An 18747-nucleotide genomic window follows, 5' to 3' on the forward strand; every position below is an offset into this window, starting at 1 on the left:
AGGCTTTCCCTCCAGATCTTCCCCACCTGGTCCACGTGCAATAAGCAGGACTCTGTTCTAATGGCATGCATTGGGAGAGGCCTTCCCTGTCCCTCTTTACAAAATGGTGCCCACACTAATCATTCTTCCTCTCTTTTATTATCTTTAAAGCAATAATCACTATCCAAATTCATCTCGCACATCTGCTCTATTCGGTTTGGTTTTGCTTTTCAGTTTATTCAATACCTGAATGAGATGCGATCAGAGCCTGTTCATTCAGGTACCCTTCAATGCCGGCAGGAGGGTGACTCATCTCCATTACCCCTTCCCCACTAGGTTTGTTTTGAAAGACTAGACTAGAATTTTATTGCTTATACATTTTCCAAAATGCTCAAAATGCAGAACATTTGTCTTGAAATCTTTTTCCTATCCAATGTCAAAACATGTGATCACACAGCAGACATCATTTTCCCCTTTTGTCGTAGAGGAAGCTCAGACCCGACAAGGGATGGTGGGCCAAGGTCCCTCAGTGGATGGTGCTGAGCCAGGCTACAATCTGGTTCCCATCTCTCAGTCCAGGGCTCCACCTGCCACCTCTGCCTTTTGCCTGGACAGGCTATCCTTGGGTCTGTCTAAAGCAACTCTCCTCTCTCCCTTCCCAGGCAATGGAGGATGGCACCTCTTCCATCATCTGAAGGCCTGGGGTGGGGGGAGGGGGCACAAAGGTGTCATCAAGGGATAAAAGCAGGACTTCCCATGAGGTTTCAGAACATAGGCAAGCAGTCGTTTAACATAATAACTGGAAATCGGGGGCTATAGCCCCTTGCGTGGCTGCACTCTTAGCAGGACCACTTCTCCCAGGGCACCCTTTGTGGCAAGAACAGCAATTGCCTGCTTTTGATGTCTGTTCCTGTCAAACCATAAGAGATGCGGCCCTCCCGGTCATCTCGTAGCATCTGTCCCAGATGCAGGGGGCATTTGTATCCCCTCCTGCTGGTCCCTGCAGGCCCCAGTGTCTGTGTCATCAGAACAAGTTGCCCTGCTGGCCAAACGCGGTAGAGCTTCCCTGTTCAACCTTACACACGTCTCCGCACCAGTGGGAGAGTGACGGCAGCCAGGTAGGGCTCTTAGCATGAAATCAGCTTCCTGGTCGGGCACTCAAGGCCCTGCCATTCTGCAACCCCAGCCTGGCTTCCAGCAAACCTGGGTATTCTCCTTGCCTAGAATGCCATCCACCACCACCATCCCATATCCGAGCCATCTGTCAAATTCCAGCCCAAGACTTCTCTACCAGGAAACCTTCCAAGATCGCTCGAGGCCACCAAGCCATCTCTCTCCTGGAGACAACAGTAAGTCTCTCTATATCTCTCCCACTCCCTGCAGGCTTATGAAACACGTGTCTTATTCTAATTTCAGTAGTTATCCTAGTGTGTAGGCTCACTGAACGTTCACCTGGGCTGTGAGCTCCCAGGGAGCAGGAACTCTGTTTATTCATCTGAGTCCCAGAGGGTTGCATGTTGCCCGTTACAAAGTGGCACTCAATGCACACTTGTTTGCCTCTCCTTGGGCAGTCAGGACTTGCCAATTTAGACTCCAAGTTGAAAGATGATCTGAATCAGTGCCATACCTGAATTCCCAGATGTGTAAAAAGAAATGGAGGTTATTTCTTGTGTGCATATGAACAGAGACTCACGTCACGCCTCTGTCTAGAATTCCCTATCCACCCCTCTACCTGGACAACTCCAGCTCCATCCCCAATGCCCAGCTCACACGTTACCCACTCTGGGAAGCCTTCCTGAATCCCCAGGCAGACTCATCATGTCCTTTCCACAACCTGCACCCAAACCTGGGTTTGAATTCTGTTGTGGGATGAATCGTATTCCCCAAAAAGATGTTGAAATCCTGGTATCTGTGAGTGTGACCTGGTTCAGAAACAGGATCTTTGCAGATGATCACGTTAACATGAGGTCATTAGGACAGGCCTTCATCCAACATGACTGGTGACCTTACAAGAAGGGGAAATTTGGACACAGACACAGACATTCCTGGAGAGAAGACAAGGTGAAGACACGGGGAAAACGACATCTAACAAGTCAAGGAACGCCTGAGGCTTCCAGGAGATAGGAGAGGGAGCTGGACAAATTCTCTCGGCCCTCAGAAGGAACCGACCCTGCTGACACTTCGATTTTGGGCTTCTAGCCTCCAGAACTGTGAGACACACACACATACACACCCTGTTTGTGGGGCTTCATTATAACACCTTTAGCAAACCAATGCAAATTCTGCTTCTTCCTCTTTCTAGCTAGTTGACCTCAGGCAAGCTACTTAAACCTCTGAGTCTCAGTCTCCCTCTCTTTAACATGGGAACAAGCTCCTTTCTCTTTTCCCATTACCACAAAAGTAACCTACATTCCCAGCACCCCTTGCGTTAGGTCTGGCCAGATGGCTGAGTTATGTCACACAGGGTGGGGAACCTGCAGCCTTGGGATCACACATGACCTTCTGGATCCTTGAGTGTGGCCTTTTTACAGAACCCAAATTTTACAGAACAAATCCTTTTAATAGTCCTTTTAAAAGTATTTGTTCTGTGAAGCTTAGATTCAGTCAGAGGGCTGCACTCAGGGACCTGGAGAGCCACATGTGGCCCTGAGGCTGCAGGTTCCCCGCCCAAACCTCACACAGTCCTCCAGGCTTACTCTTGCTTCCTTCTGCCAGCGGAGAACAGTGTGGCCCTGGGAGGTGGCAGAGCTACAAGACAGAAAGAACCTGGGTCCCTGAATGACTGCAAGGAAACACCTGTGAAAACCCTGTGAAACACCATATTAAACAATTTCATGAAACGCCAAGGTTATGCACAAAAGCAGTTTAAAAACTGACTAGTATAAATACTAGTCACAAAATATTCTCATGAGGATCAGAAATATTAAGAGAGGCTATTATATGTTTCCAATATCATTATATTATTTCTAACTGCCCACCCCCTGACACAGCCTGACATAAAATAAGGAACAAAAAAATGCCCACTGAATTGTTGTGGACCAAATGGCACTAGCATTAGAAGTCGTTGGATCTAGCTGTGCACCAATCTTAAGAAAAAGGCTCCTCTGGGCCTCAGTTTTCTTACTTATAAAATAAAAAGCTTTAACAAACATGATTGCAAGAGGGACTTTACCTAACAATTGCAATCAGTGTAACCTGGCTTATTGTACCCTCATCGAATCCCCAACAATAAAAAAAAAAAAACTTTAACAAGATCAGAAACTGCTACAGTCCACTAATCAACAAAGACTTGCTTTCTCTCTGAGCAAACACCATACCTCAGAATCCTTCTTAACACAGAGCCCTAGTTAGTCCCTTCTGGTGGATCTGAGCTGGCCATCTCTGCCCACTGTGACTTGATTCTGAAACTGATCTGCTTTAATATCCATTCTAAGGGCAAGAGCCTCAATCTTATTTACAATCATCAAGACTTGGAAACAACTTAAATGCCCATGAACTCAGGAATGGATTAACAAACTGTGGTACATACACACCATGGAATACTATTCAGCCATAAAAGATGGTTGCCTCACATCTTTTGTAATATCCTGGATGGAGTTGAAACACATTTTTCTTAGTAAAGTATCACAAGAATGGAAAAGCAAATATCCAGTGTACTCAATCCTAATATGAAGCCAGTAGATAATCTAATGCATGCCCACAGAGGAGAAAAACTCAATTCAATTCACGCTGGGGGGAGAGATAATGAAGGAAGGGGAGAGGGTTCGGGTGTTCTCACTGAATGGGCATGGGGTGCGGGGTGGCACACCTTTTGTGTGTGGGACATAACCACAAGACAGACTCCACCTAACAAAATCAAGTATTTTAACCTGGTTGCTTGTACCCTCACATTAACCTGTTAAGAAATTTACTTAAAAAATTTTAAAAAGAAAAGGACCTCAATCTTTAAACTCAAGGAAGAAGCACACAGAGCCTTTTCCATAAATCATTGTGATTTTGAATTCCAGAGCCCTCCTCCTGCGATGCTGCCTGGAAATGTAACCCCAGTCCTTCATGACCAGGTACTCCTCCTCTCAGGCAAAAATTACACTAAGACACAGGCTTGGAGAAGCCCCTAGCCCTCGGGCCCCTCTGCAGGTTGCAGGTCAGCCACTATTTCCAGCCTAGGTCAGTTTATGTGTCCCTAAACTCTGTCTTTGCCCCACACTGGGGTTGGAAACCTTCAGGGTGGCTGGAAACCACCCGCCCATTCCCCCTGGATGGCTGCAAGAAAGAGGCAGGACCACGCTGCTTACGAAACCTGCAGCCACTCTCTGCTCTGGTCTGGAGATATCTCCTGGGACCCAGAGAAGCTCCTTTTCTCTCTATTCTAGTTTCCGGCATGGGGGAAAGGGCTTTCCCATCCTCCTCCTACCTCCCAGCCTCAGAGTTAGCCAGGGAAGGGGTTGTCTGTAAGACAATGCCTCTTTCCTGCTGGCCACAAGCTACCCTTGAAGTTGGCCGGGAGATGCTGCTTGATTTGAAGAGAAAGAAAATACACACACACATACACACACACACACACACACACACACACACGGCGCCAAGAAAGGAAAACAGTCTTGGCACCCGTAGCTCAGTGGTTAGGGCACCAGCCACATGCACCAGGGCTGGTGGGTTCCAACCCAGCCCGGGCCAGCTAAACAACGACAACTACAACAACAAAAAAATAGCCGGGCGTTGTGGCGGGCACCTGTACTCCCAGCTACTTGGGAGGCTGAGGCAAGAGAATCACTTAAGCCCAAGAGTTTGCAGTTGCTCTGAGCTGTGATGCCATGGCACTCTACCAAGGGTGACAAAGTGAGACTCTGTCTCAAAAACAAAAAAAAAGGGAAACACTGCATTAAAATTATAATGCTCGATATATCTGATAGCAAGATATGAATACAAGTCATGTTGAGCACCTCTTATAAATGCAGAAGTCAAATGTGACTCTAGTACTACACATTTCATTTAGATTTTTTCCATTCTTAAAATGCATATACATTTTTTGGCCTCCTCTGCCAAAATGTATGTATACACATGTATATTTGACTCATAAAAATCATGCAGCCTCTGCTGAAAAGATTTCCTTTATACAAAGGCCTTCAGTATCGACAGCATAAGCAGGTGCTGCGAGACAGGCACATCAGTGTCCTCCGTGGCCGACTTCATCTTGCCGCCAGCTCTCCTTTTTCCCTTCCTTGTTTGGGCAAAGTCTGCACTAAGCTTTAATGTCCCCCAGAATGCCATGAGAGGTAAAATGGTACATTTCAAAACTATTAAGAAATGAGCATAATTGTGATGGATGTGTGAGTTCAATGTGAGCATTTCACATTGTATATCAAAGCAGTACCCTGAACCCCATAAATGCATCAATGTACAAAGTTATGATTTAATAAAAAAAAAATAATAAATAAATAAATAAACCAGGCCTCGTTTGCCACGATGTTTTGTACCCCAAAATATCGTGATACTCTGGGGCCGTATCACACAGGGGTGTCCAATCATTTCATTTATAGTTGTCACTCTCGCCCCTATCCTCATATGCTGTCTTTAGGAGGAGCAAAACAAGGAATGACATCTTATGGCCATTCCTGGGGAAATTCCACAGGACCCGATGGGAGAGACCCAGACATGTCCAAGTCTAGCACCTCCAGGGAGCAGGCAGATTCTAGAAGCATGGAGGCCTGGAGCACACTCACCTATCACACAGCACCCTCAGCCCCAGGTGCCAGCCATTGCTGAACGGACTTCCTGTTTTTCAAGAGAAGGTGAAAATTCTGAATTATTACTATGTAACCTATGGCTTGTAAATTGTTGATAGTTGAGAAGTTTTTATACGTGATGAGCTGACAAAAAAATCCTGTTGGGATGTGGTTTGACCCATGAGATGCTTGGACAGGCTCTTCCAGGACCAAGAAAGCACCTGGTACAGGTGAACTTGGCCCGTGCTGGTACAGAGATGCAGCTGATGGCTCGGGTGCCATGTAAGTGTGCCTGGGTGTGTGCAGGGTTACCAAGAGGCTTATATGAGTCCTAGGGGTGAAGTAAGGACAAATGAGAGTGGACGGCAGGCGTCTTGGAAAGGCTGGGTCAAGGTTACCTTCTTAAATACTCCCCCAACTTCCATCACCCCCTATCCCAGCAAAGGCGGTGGTAAGTCCTCCTGTGAGCTGTCCCACCCCAGTATGTGGCATTCAAATCAGCCATGTATGTGTCTGAGCCTTACACAGAGAGGCAGAATTTGGTGCACGGTGTCTTTTCTCACCACGGTCAGTGAGCACACTGGGGACAGGAAGAATGAGTGATGCATGAATAACTTCTAATTGGACGTCCCAGAGGCAAGAGGCCTGGGTGGCTGTCTGCAGACCTGAGCCTGGTTCTCACGACACCCCAAGGTGGGCACTACCATCCGCATGTCTGGGGAACAGCACACTCCTCAGCCAGGCAGCCTTGCCCAGGATGACACAGTTGACATGGTGAGACAGAGGGACCAGTAACTCCACTGTGCAGATAAGCTCCCTGGGAGGCTAGGCCGAGGAGGGCACTATCTCCCACTTGACAAGGATACGTAAAGCCTGGATCCTGGGTGAGCCCTGGCAGGACCGAGCAGTAGGCACACCCAAGGCCTGGGAAGTGGCTGTTCCTGCCATCCTGGCTGTGCTGGGAGAGAAACAGAACCCGGCCCACCGTCAGACAGAGCAACAGCACTAATGTCCCTCTGTTTTGATCCAGTCCTGCCAGCTACTACTTTCGTGTCACTCCTGGGCAAGTGACTGGAGAGCTCTGGGCATGAGCTTTCCCATCTGCAAATTGAGGGTAATCTAGAACCTATCTCAAAGGGCTGACATGAAGATGGAGTCTTCTCCAGATATGGTGTAGATACATTGCCTGGCCCAGGCCTGGCACAAGGTAGGTACTTGATAAAAGGTGTGGTTAGGAGTCTCACAGATCTTACTCATCACACATTGTTTCATTGATGCAGAGAGGCTGAGAAGTATCACCATCACCCCATTTTAGAGATGTGGCAACTGAGGTCATGAGAAACAGCCTACCCCAAGTTGTACCTTGATTCTTCTGACCTAGTGTCTGCCATCTCCCAGTGTAATGGTCCACTCTCTCCTCCTAAGGTTTCGTGGTGCACTCCTGAGACCTCTGTGCACTCCCCAGTGGTCAGGCAGTCTTGCCCCCAGCCCTAGGTCTATTCCCACAGTCAGACTTTCCCCCGTTCCCTCTGTTCATGTCACTTGTCACAGAGCAGGCTTACAGTGGGGGTGCAGTTGCACTCCATAAAGATTCACTGATGAGCCAAATAGACCTACAAATGCCCGGATTCCACTCTGAGAGAACTATTTCCTAATTTTATACACTTGAAAATCATCTGGAAGTTTTTTAAAACCTAGATCAGTGGGCCCCAACTGCACAGTTTCTGCTTCAGGAGGTCTGGGGTGGAGCTGGGGAATTTGCATTTTGAACCTGTTCCCTGTTGATGTGTGAACAAGCTAGGTTAGAACAAGCAGGGGAAACAGGCGTGAGAACCCTCAGGAATCAGGCAGAGATGCAAACTCAAGTTGGATCCCAGTGCAGGAAACAAACAGGTGGCTGAGACAGAATACAAGGACGCTTACCTCTCAGAGACAGTTGAGGGGGGAGACCAGAGGGGCAGAGCATTCCCTGCAGAAGGAACAGCAGCTGCAAAGGCCCAGGGTAAGACGAGCTCTGCCTTTGGATGGACTGAGAGAGGGTCAGTGGCCGGAACACTGTAAGTGAGGAGGGGGGTGGAGCTGCCGGAGTGGGGAGGTAGCTGGGGATGTGGCTGTCTAGCGGCACAACATTTGCCAGCCTCTCGTGGGCGCAACTGAGCTCTGGAATAGGGGTGAGAATAATGTCTGCCACTTCAATCTGGCACATGAAGAACCTTGTGGGAGTTTGATCCGTAGCAGGAGCGGAGAGCAGACCCCAGAAAGCCCTGAGCAGCCACACCCCTCCTGCCAGCCTGGTTACCGTCACCATGAGCAGCAAGGAGGCTGAGAACCAGCAGCCACCTGCCGCCCCACCCTCAGCGCTGCCCACACCACGCCCAGCACCATGGGCAGTGGCACAGGGAGCAGTGGCCTAGAGTGGGGTGGGGGGGACTCCCATCAGTGGCACCTGCTGGCGGGGACAAGAAGATCATCGCAAGGAAGGTTTGGGGAACCGTAAAATAGTTCAATGTAAGAAACAAATACGGTTTCATCAACAGAAATGACACCAAGGAAGATGTGTTTGTACACCAGCCTGCCATAAAGAAGAGTAACCCCAGGAAGTACCTTCACAGTGTAGGGGACGGAGAGACGTCGTCAACAACGTTTGATGTTGAAGGAGAAAAGGGTGCAGAGGCAGCAAATGTTGCAGGCCCTGGTGAAGTTCTAGTTCAAGGCAATAAAGATGCAGCAGACCGTAACCATTACTGGTACTATCCACATCCCAGGGTCCTCCACGCAATTCCCAGCAGAATTAGTGAGAGTTGGGGAAAGTACCAGGGATTGGAGAGTGCTCCTGAAGGCCAGAACCAACAATGCTGACCCTACTGCAGGCAAAGGTTCCCACCTCACTAATCACACTATTCCAACCTTGCTATCCAGGGAGAAAGGATAGAAGGTGCTGACAACCAGGGGGGCACGAACATGGGTAGACCAGTAAGACAGAATATGTATCAGGGTTATAGACCACAGCTCTGCAGGGGCCCTCCTCGCCACAGACAGCCCAGAGAGGACAGCAATGAAGAGGATAAGAGAATCAAGAAGAGACCCAAGGTCGGCAGCCGCCTCACCGTCGTGTGCCACAACTTCAATTACAGAGGCAGATGCCTAGAAAACCCTAAACCACAAGATGGCAAAAGAGACAGAAGCAGTCCACTCCTGAGGCTAAGCAGGGCAGGGCTGAGTAAACACCGCTGGCCATCTCCCCCATCATCTGGTGGAATCACCCAGCAAGAAGAAATAAATATGAAATCCCAGCAATAAGAAAAGAACAAAAGATTGGAGCTAAAGGCCTAAGTGCTGCTTTTTGCCCATTGACCAGATAATGAGAACTATCTGCATTATCTATGCAGCACGGGGTTTTTATTATTTTTACCTAAAGATGTCTTTTTTGGTAATAACAAACTTTAAAAAAAAAAAAGTTGGTTTTCCTCAATACGCCTTTAAAATTTTTTTCATTGTTCCACATCTGGCCAAGTTGATATGTTTAAGAATTTCATTTTTAACATGTAATAAAAGTTTACAACTTGATTTTTTTTTTTTTCAAAAAAAGTCAACAAACTGCAAACACCTGTTAGTAAAGATATTAAATCAGCAGTTCTCAAGCTGTGGGCTGCGATCCCTTTGTAACAATAAAAATCCATTGCGGTGTTAGGAAGGTTGAGAACCACTGTCTTAAATGAAAAAGAAGAAAGAAAAGGAGGAAGCAGCTGCTTCTGGGTCCTTTTTCTCCTTCCCCCCACCATGCACCAGATTGATGAGGACAATGCTTTACAAAATGGGAGAGAAACCAGACATAGAGTCCCTGAAAGACCAAGGGACACATCTGCCCACAACCTGGAACAGAAGGTCATTCCAGCTACCCACTCTCCGAGTATTTATTTTAGCAGCTGAACTTGCCAGCAGCTGACACAGCCCATTCACATAGGCCCAGCCTGGTGTCCCTCCTACTAGCCTGGCTGCAGTCTTGGGAAGCCAGCTATTTCCTGTGTCTGCCTGACCATGGTTGTCGCCAGGCTCTCTTGGACCAGGGCTGGTCAAACCTCACAGGGCAGGGTGTCAGAATCTGCGAGGAGCTTGTTAAAACACAGATCCCTGCTCCCCAGCTTCAGAGTTTCTGATTTGGCAGGTCTGGGGAAGGACACAAGAATTTGTGTCTCTACAAATGCCTAGATGATGCTGATGCTGCGGGTCCAGAACACTTCAGATCTTAGGTCACCTAGCCATAATGTAATTTGAACTCAGGATGTAAACACCATATGTTTAGGGCCAGCCTTGAGGGGATCAAAAAAAACAGACAAGGTTGCCCATTGTCTCCACTGCTCTTTAACATTGTAATGGAAGTTTTAGCCACCGCAATTAGGGAAGAAAAGGCAATCAAGGGTATCCATGTAGGGTCAGAAGAGATCAAACTTTTGCTCTTCACAGATGATATGATTGTATACCTGGAAAACACCAGGGATTCTACTACAAAACTCTTAGAAGTGATCAAAGAATACAGCAGCGTCTCAGGTTACAAAATCGACATTCATAAATCAGTAGCCTTTATATATACCAACAATAGTCAAGCTGAAAAAACAGTTAAGGACTCTATTCCATTCACAGTAGTGCCAAAGAAATATTTGGGAGTTTATCTAACAAAGGACATGAAAGATCTCTATAAAGAGAACTATGAAACTCTAAGAAAAGAAATAGCTGAAAATGTTAACTAATGGAAAAACATACCAGGCTCATGGCTGGGAAGAATCAACATTGTTAAAATGTCCATACTACCCAAAGCAATATACAATTTTAATGCAATCCCTATTAAAGCTCCACTGTCATACTTTAAAGATCTTGAAAAAATAATACTTTGTTTTACATGGAATCAGAAAAAACCTCGAACAGCCAAGACATTACTTAGAAATAAAAACAAAGCAGGAGGAATCACGCTACCAGACCTTAGATTATACTATAAATTGATAGTGATCAAAACAGCATGGTACTGGCACAAAAACAGAGAGGTAGATTCATGGAACAGAATAGAGAACCAAGAGATTTAACCCAGCTACTTACCATTATTTGATCTTTGACAAGCCAATTAAAAACATTCAGTGGGGAAAAGATTCCCTATTTAACAAATGGTGCTGGGTGAACTGGCTGGCAACATGTACAAGACTGAAACTGGACCCACACCTTTCACCATTAACTAAGATAGACTCTCACTGGATTAAAGATTTAAACTTAAGACATGAAACTATAAAAATACTAGAAGAGAGTGCAGGGAAAACCCTTGAAGAAATCGGTCTGGGCGAGTATTTTATGAGGAGGACCCTTCGGGCAATGGAAGCAGCTTCAAAAATACACTACTGGGACCTGATCAAACTAAAAAGCTTCTGCACAGCCAAGAACACAGTAAGTAAAGCAAGCAAACAGCCCTCAGAATGGGAGAAGACATTTGCAGGTTATGTCTCCGACAAAGGTTTAATAACCAGAATCCACAGAGAACTCAAACGTATAAGCAAGAAAAGAACAAGTGATCCCATCGCAGGCTGGGCAAGGGACTTGAAGAGAAACTTCTCTGAAGAAGACAGGCACACGGCCTACAGACATATGAAAAAATGCTCGTCATCCTTAATCATCAGAGAAATGCAAATCAAAACTACTTTGAGATATCATCTAACTCCAGTAAGATTAGCCCATATCACAAAGTCCCAAGACCAGAGATGTTGGCGTGGATGTGGAGAAAAGGGAACACTTCTACACTGTTGGTGGAAATGCAAATTAATACATTCCTTTTGGAAAGATGTTTGGAGAACACTTAGAGATCTAAAACTAGATCTGCCATTCAATCCTATAATTCCTCTACTAGGTATAAACCCAGAAGACCAAAAATCACATTATAACAAAGATATTTGTACCAGAATGTTTATTGCAGCCCAATTCATAATTGCTAAGTCATGGAAAAAGCCCAAGTGCCCATCGATCCATGGATGGATTAATAAATTGTGGTATATGTACACCATGGAATATTATGCAGCCTTAAAGAAAGATGCAGACTTTACCTCTTTCATGTTTACATGGATGGAGCTGGAACATATTCTTCTTAGTAAAGTATCTCAAGAATGGAGGAAAAAGTATCCAATGTACTCGGCCCTACTATGAAACTAAATTATGGCTTTCATATGAAAGCTATAACCCAGTTATAACCTAAGAATATGGGGAAGGGAGAGAAGGAGAGGAAGGGAGGGGGTAGGATTGGTGGAGAGAGAGTGATTAGTGGGACCACACCTACGGTGCATCTTACAAGGGCATATGTGAAACTTACTAAATGTAGAATATAAATGTCTTAACACTTATAACTAAGAAAATGCCAGGAAGGCTATGTTAACCAGTGTGATGAAAATATGTCAAATGATATATAAAATCAGTGTATAGTGCCCCATGATTGCATTAATATACACAGCTATGATTTAATAAAAATAAAACAGAAAAAAGAAAAGAAGAAAAAAGAAGGGGTCAAAAAAATTTACCCACAGCTGAGATGTAAAAGGCTTAGGTCAGCGGTTCTCAACCTGTGGGTCACCACCCCTTTTTAACAATGAAAATACATCATGGCATTAGGAAGGTTGAGAACCACTGGCTTAGGTGATGAAAGAGTGTGATCCCCATAATCTCCTGCTGGAGAAAGATCACCATTCAGAGAGTCCTGAATTCCAGTCCTAACTTTGAACATATACTCAAAGTCCCCAAGCCTCGGTTTCTTCGCTGTAAAATGGACACATAGAAAACATGTTCTGTATTCCTCACATGGCTATCACAGGGTCCAACAGAACCAGGAGGGGTGGGCATGCTCTGCCTGCCTTAGAGAGGAAGAGGAGCACTGTCCTTTCTGGATCTCCAATACCCAACTTGGACCACAACTGGGGACACGTGTGCGGAGGGGAGGGGCAAGAAGACAGAGGAGCCTGGGTCCCTGACACACGGGCCATCATTCCCACCGTGGGATATGCACAAGCAGACTTCTTCACACAAGAGAGAAACCAACTTCAATCTGGGAGGATTTGTTTATGCGGTTCAATCATATCCCTGCAGCTCCAGATATTGCTACAGCCTCTGCCCTCCTGCATTACATCAGTTTGTCTGCACCTTCCGTCTTGGAAGTGTGTAAGATAGTTTTTATTCTGATAAAAATGATGTCTCAATGGCTGGCCTTAGACATGGCAGAAAACCCCCAGGTGGCTGATATGCTGAAAGCAGCTCACATCTATAGGGAAATATCTGGTCCTCTGGGAGGAGCTTCATTCAAAGGGGGACTAGGACAGTATAAGAAGGAGATGATGTGAGTCCATGAGGATGAACCATGGGCAAAGTCACCTCCCTCATCTCCTCCAGGGCAGGGCTCCTTGACTTCCGCAGTATTAATATTTGGGGCCAGATAACACCTTCTTGGGGGGAAGGGCCATCCCATGCATTGCAAGCAGCACAATGAAATCACTGGGGAGCTTTAAAAAGTAACCACTGATGCCTGGATCGCATCTCCAAGATACTGATCTAGTTGGTCAATGGCGAAGCCTGGCATGGGCTTTTTTTGAAGTTCCCCAGGGGATGCTAATGGGCAGCCAAGGGAAGAACCACAGCTCTAACTGCACCTAGGATGCCAGTTGTCATGGCGATGGGGGAGGAGGCAGAGCCCAGGGCTCATGATGCATCACACCAAGGAGGGGGTAACTGTGGCAAGCCTGGAGAATCAAAGGGCCCACAAGAGAGCCAGGACAGACACAGGACATAACATGCCCCCGGGATGCTGGCCTACATTGGGACATAAAATAGTCTTAGATTCTGCATGCGTGATTGGGCTCTTTGTTCTTCAAATTAACCCAAGTCCCGGATGAACCAGAGTTAATCCAACAGGACAAGGGGTTCTAGTGAAAGTGAGCCTGTTTCCTCACCTTTGAAACAAAGGACTGGATTAGGTAACATCTCAGGCTTTTCCAGGTCTGTCACTCTGAAGTTCCCTATAAGTGAAGGCACTTTGTCAAGTCACTGAAAATGAGCCCATGTGAGCTCACCTGCACAAAGCCCTCCCCAGTTGGTCTCTGCAAGGCTCAAGCCAGCTAGTAACAGAGCAATCTAGACAAGGCTAGTGTGGAAGACACTGTTCCCAGCCAAGCTGGCCAGGAGCCAGAGTTTGGCCCCCATTCCCCTCAGGCCATAGACTAGAGGTTCTAGGACCCATAGTTCCTGGAGGGCTGAGTGAGGCCTAGAAGTAAACCAGGTTGGATTCGCCAGGTCATGTACCTTACAGGGTGCGCTGCCCCTGTTCCCATGGAATCAAAGCACCTCCATGCCAGGTAGATGACCCAGTCCAAGGGTTTGTGAATGCAGGAATGTGGCCTGGTACTGGGGCCACAACCTTAGAGATTGCATGGACGTTACCTAGGCCCCATCCTCAGAGATTCTAGGTCTAGACATAGAGTAGTGCCCTGGAATCTGATTTTCTCAACTCCCCAGGTGGTTCATGCAAAGTCTAGAAAGAACCAAATCCTAATACTGTCTTCCCAGAGAAGAAATTTCATCACACCCAAGGTGTCGACTGACAGCATGGTCACCAGATCACTATAGAGCATTTCATTTTCTCTGCTTGTAAAAGCCTTCGCCATTAGTAAGCACTATATTGTAAGCACTACTTGTCTCAGAAAGGGTAAGTGATTTGCCCTGGGTTTCCCAGCAAAGTTGACACAGAATGGGGATGGCAAGCAGGTCCTCCAGCCTCCTAGGTCAGAACAACTGAGATTTAACCAGCAGGGCTAGAACGCCTCCTCTGTGCCAAGGCCCGCAGCTGCCTGGCCGGCTAGGAAGCACAAGAGGCTGTTTATGCAAGCTGACAGCTTCTGATCCGCAGAGGCGCCTGCTTCCAGCTCAGCCTCTAATAATAGCTCTGCCTCGGAATTCCTCCCGTCTTGGTGGGAGCGGAGTATTTAGACACATCAAAGATTCTCTCCCCTTCTTTCATCAGGCCAACAGTGATATGAAAGGAGTACAATGAAAAGACAGGTCTCTATGACAAGCTTCAGAGAGCAGCCAATTCCTGACATCCCTCAAGACTCCAATTGACTCCACGCTTCTCTGACGGGAGTCAGTGTGGTTACATAATAATAACACCTTCCATTTCCATGGCGCTATTATGGGGCTTTCACCAGAGTGCTTTCACATGCATTAGCTTATTGAGCCCACAAAGCATCCGGGTGGTAGGCAGGGCAGGGATCCTTCGCCCAGTTTTACAAATGAGAGAATTATGGTGCACAGAGGTTAAGTGACTTGCCTAAGTTCACACAGCAAGTCAGTCACTAATCACGGAGTCCTTTAGCAGGTGGGAGTCTCTGACCCGCCTTCCCTGAAAGAGGCAGAAGGGCCTGCCCATGCTGCTGGGCACCCCCGGTTCCCCAGCCTTCTTCTTCTGCTCAGTCTCTTCCTGCCCAGCTCTCCAACACACAGAAGTCCTCTTGGTGCCCCAACCTGCTGTCCTTTTAACACCTCCCTGTCTCTGCACACATCGTCCCCTCCACCTTGCACTTCTGCTTCTTTTCTGCCCACCAGATGCCACCAGTACATCCCCAGCTGTAACCGTCTTGGATGCCAGTTGGATGCCTTCCTCTTCCTCACTTCATGATCAGCTCATTCTTCTACCTGGCCACCTCCTCCAGGGAGCCTCCCCCGCTGCCCCCTTCTCTGTGCACACCTCTACTCTGACCTATATTATACTGCATTATAATCAATAAACTTAGTGTCTCCTTCCCCAGTGTTAGTCAGCTTGGCCTGCTATAACAAGATACCACACTCTGGGTGGCTTCCACAACAGAAATTTATTTTCCCACCCTTCTGGAAGCTGTGAGTCCAAGATCAAGGTGCCATCAGGGTTGGTTTCTCAGGAGGGCTCTCTTCCTGGCTTGTAGACAGCCACCTTCTTGCTGTATCCCACCCTACCCCAAGGCCTTTCCTCTGTGTGTTCTCACAACAAGAAAGAGATCTCTGGTTTTTCTTTCTCTTCTTAAAAAAACACCACCAGTCGGGCAGAGGAGTAGGGCGCCAGCCTCATATACCGGAGGTAGCAGGTTCAAACCCAGCCCCGGCCAAAAACTGCAAAAAAAAAAAAACCACCACCAGTCCTATTGGATTACAGCCTTACATTTACTACCTCATTTAACCATAATTACCTCGTTAAAGGCCCTATCTTCAAATAAAGCCATATTGGGAATTAGGTCTTCAACATATAAATTTGGAGTGGGGGGATACATAATCAGTCCACAACATCCCTCAAGGGCAACAACCAGATCTAGCTCTTTTCCAAGGAGATGGTGCCTAGCTAGTGCCTGGCCCATAGTAGGGTTGAACAGATGTCCCAGGTGGAAATCCTTTTTTACAAGTCCTTGATGTCACCCAGCATCTGATGGATACCCCAAAGATGGAGAGCTGGCCATTTCATTGTTGGTCTACTCTATCTGACTCCACAACAAAGAAAGAATAAATAAGAGTATGTAGGTAAGACATTGGTCTATCACATTGTAACATCTGCCTACAAAATCAAGTTCTTCCTCCTGGAGCCTTTGAAAAAGTTCAGCTCTCATTCCCATTATTTGAAAATAATGTCCCCCTTCCCCTGAGTCTTGACTTTTTGAGGCTCATTACCCGCGGGCCTCCTAACTGCCTAGCAAGTGTCCACCTGACTATCCTCTTGCCTGCACCCCCACTCACAAACGCCTGTCCCAGATCAGAATGTGGGGCTTGGACAAAACCATTCAGAAGCAGCACCACCCTTCTTCCTCCCTGCCTTGGGCAAACTGCAGACTCTCTTTGGCTCCTGAAGGTTAGAGCAAGGCCATGCCTTGGAAAGGATCTGCTCCCTTGTTCAGTGACCGCCTGATGCAAAGGAGATCTCGGATGCTGCTGCCTCCAGGAAGTACTCCCGGTTTCCTCTTAAGTGCTCCCAACACACCCACGCTCCCTTCTCAGGTCAAGCACTACTCACCCTAGTGTGCCTTCTTCCAGTCACCTCCCCCCACCACTGGTGTCCCTCGAGGACAGAGTCTGTGTTGTGTTTCTCTCTGTGCCTCCAGCACCCAGCCCAGTTGGGGGGGGGGCCTTCTCCTTAGCCACTGGGAGCCACAGTCCCTACCTCAAGAGGCTCAGTACCTACCTCCTCAGTAAGGACATGGGCTTGGTGGCACAGCCAGCAGGCCTGAGTGGAACCAGCATCTGGGGAGTTGGCAGGGTGTGTCCAGTCTCCCCTCCCAGTGCCCCAACCACGTGCCCATGGGGCTCACCACGCCCACTGCTGAATTTTAACACACACTCCTAGGGATAATGGTTAATTTCACAGAGCCACGAGTAGAGGCTGTTAAAATGTTAATATTATTTAAATTGTTTTACATTTTCAACAGTTTGAGCCGCAAATATAAATGTTTTCCGAGCTTTCCACAGAACTGAGTGCACAAAAATGATTGATGAGGCACCAAATATGGAATTTCCCACTTTAAATTAAGAAAGGCAACATGAAGGCGACGAGAAGAAACATACTACCCAGCCATGTGTGGTCCCCGGTGGCCAAGCTGCTCAGCACAGGACCGGGGGCAGATCCCACGCCCCTCTGTGTGGCCCTGGACTCCTCACGTCACCTCCCTGGGCCTTGTGTCTTCCTCTGGGAACAGGAGAATAATATCTTCCAGGCAGGAGCACCCGAGCATTCCACAGTGGTGGGCACACAGCACCGGGTCTCTTCCCTGCCCTGTCACCTGCTTTCAGGGCAACTGCCAAGGTGGCTACTGCTTTGTGCCCATTTTACACAATATACCCACAGTCATACGCCCCAGAATAGGGGACCTGCTGACTTTGAGGCCAGCGTGCTCAGCTGTCACATTAGGTTGCCACCCCAGAGGAGATAAACAGTAAGTAGGGAATTGGTTCTTCCCCACGACCCCCTCCCTCACCCCCACCCACATTCCCGTTCACCACGCAGATAAAGTCTCAGGGAAGGCAGTTCTCATCTACAAAGGAGGGGCGGGCTGATGGAGAAAGCGCAGCCTCCTCACCCCTGAGGCCAGCCAAGGGAGCTAGGGACTGCTGCCTGCCCTCCTCTTTGGCTGTCCCTGTGGCCCCAGGCCCCCAGTCCACCAGCTACAGACCCCAACCCAGCCAGCCTACCTCCTGTCTCAGAGAAGCTTCAGCCTGGCCCCCGCTTCAGTCCCCAGAGGGAGCCCCGCCTGACCCTTCCCTGTGTCCAGTACAGGACGGAGCACCATCTAGGTATTGTCTCCAGGGCCCCTCTCCATGCATTCCCAGTAAAGGAATTGTTATGACCCTCGTGTTGCCTGTGAGCAGCTATGCCAAAGGAGACATGGCTCATAAGGCTCAAACTGCAAACACCACACTGCCTAGCCCTCACTGGGCTGCCACCTGTGTCTGAGCCCCTGACCCCATATCTTGGGGCCCTGTCTTAGCCGTATTGGGCATCGTTCATTCACTCACCACCCAGCCACTCATTCCTGAGAGCCCACTCTCGAGCAGCCCCATGCTCCCCTCAGAGAACAGTGTTGCAGCAGGCACACTCACCGCCTTCCCAGATCGGATGGTCAATGGAGGGTGACAGCCGAGCAGGGAAGCAAACGCAAGAGTGTTATTTGTGCTGTGCTAAAAGGAAGCACTTAAAGAGTTCCTAGCCCTGCCTGGGTACCAGGGAGGACTTCCTGGAAAAAAGTCCTTCTAAGTTAGGGGCTGAACAATAAGCAGAAATTAGCTAGGCAGTGAGGGGCAGGACGGTGCCCCTGCTCAGAGCAGAGCCCAAGCAGACACTCAGCATGAGCAAGTGGGTGCGAGGGGCCCACAGGCCAGGCTGAGTGAGGAGTGTGGGCCCCACCCCAAAGGAAGGGCAAGGCAGGGTGCTATGCAGAGAGGCCACGGAGCAGACAGGGGAATCCCTCTAGCTACATTGGGGAGAAGAGACCAGCAAGATGGGGCCGGAGGCAAGCGA

The 18747-nt window shown here is 48.0% G+C and overlaps 1 pseudogene; it reads left to right on the top strand.

Moving 5' to 3' along the window:
- The first annotated feature begins 8011 nt into the window (after positions 1–8011).
- On the top strand, positions 8012–18363 carry LOC128581063 (Y-box-binding protein 1-like; annotated as a pseudogene).
- Positions 18364–18747: the final 384 nt, after the last annotated feature.

This window comes from Nycticebus coucang, chromosome 3 (genome assembly GCF_027406575.1).
Source record: "Nycticebus coucang isolate mNycCou1 chromosome 3, mNycCou1.pri, whole genome shotgun sequence".
Lineage (NCBI taxonomy): Eukaryota > Metazoa > Chordata > Mammalia > Primates > Lorisidae > Nycticebus > Nycticebus coucang.